Genomic DNA, 688 nt, shown 5'->3' with positions numbered 1-688 from the left:
CCCAGGGCCCTACCCCTGACACTCACCTGAGGCCTGAAATCCAAGCAGGCCGGGGGAGAGAAAGGCTCTGTCGCATTGCCATGGATACCAGCACCCAGAAAGGGAGGGGCTGTTTGTTACCAGGAGCCTCCAGGGAGACCCAGACCATGGCCCAGAGTGAGCCCCAGGCCCCCCACCTCCTCCTCTTGGAGGGCTGGTCCAGCCTGAAGGAGAAGCCCAAAGCAACTTCTGAAGGTCCGGGGTACACTGAGGGCCCAGCAGGGCCTGCTTCAGCCCAACACCCCCAGCCAGCCCTGGGGGAGGCTCCACAGGCCCTCCCCCGCCTGCCCATGGAGATCGGTCAGTGAGTATTGGGGGTATTGCTGTCCTGTGACAGCAGGACCACGCTCCTGAGAATTCGGACCTCACGGGGCTGAACCGACAGGAGGGGGAGAGGAAGCAGCGGATGGCCCCAGAAGCTGGGGGAGGGGCTTGCTGAGTGCCTGCACGGTCTCTGCTCTCAGTGCCCAGTGCCCACCCACCTGACCCACAAGCCAGAAACCTCACTTTCCCCTGCTCGTCTCCACCACCTTGGTCACTGAGGGACCCCTGGGGACATTCCCATAATCATGACAACTGTTCCCTCTGCCCTGGAAGGAAAGTGAGGCCCAGACCTGACCCACAAGGCAAATGCCCTCCACACTTTGCC

The 688-nt window shown here is 62.6% G+C and overlaps 1 protein-coding gene across 1 annotated transcript in view; it reads left to right on the top strand.

Annotated features, from left to right (window-relative positions):
* The window catches only part of RASSF7 (Ras association (RalGDS/AF-6) domain family (N-terminal) member 7), an 18,318-nt gene that overhangs the window by 13,445 nt on the left and 4,185 nt on the right, over positions 1 to 688 (top strand). The gene's annotated exons all lie outside the window — the stretch shown is intronic.

The sequence above is a fragment of the Myotis brandtii genome, unplaced genomic scaffold (genome assembly GCF_000412655.1).
Source record: "Myotis brandtii unplaced genomic scaffold, ASM41265v1 scaffold1236, whole genome shotgun sequence".
Taxonomy (NCBI): domain Eukaryota; kingdom Metazoa; phylum Chordata; class Mammalia; order Chiroptera; family Vespertilionidae; genus Myotis; species Myotis brandtii.
The sequence above is the reverse complement of the archived record's forward strand: the minus strand, read 5'-3'. Positions and strand labels throughout refer to the sequence as shown.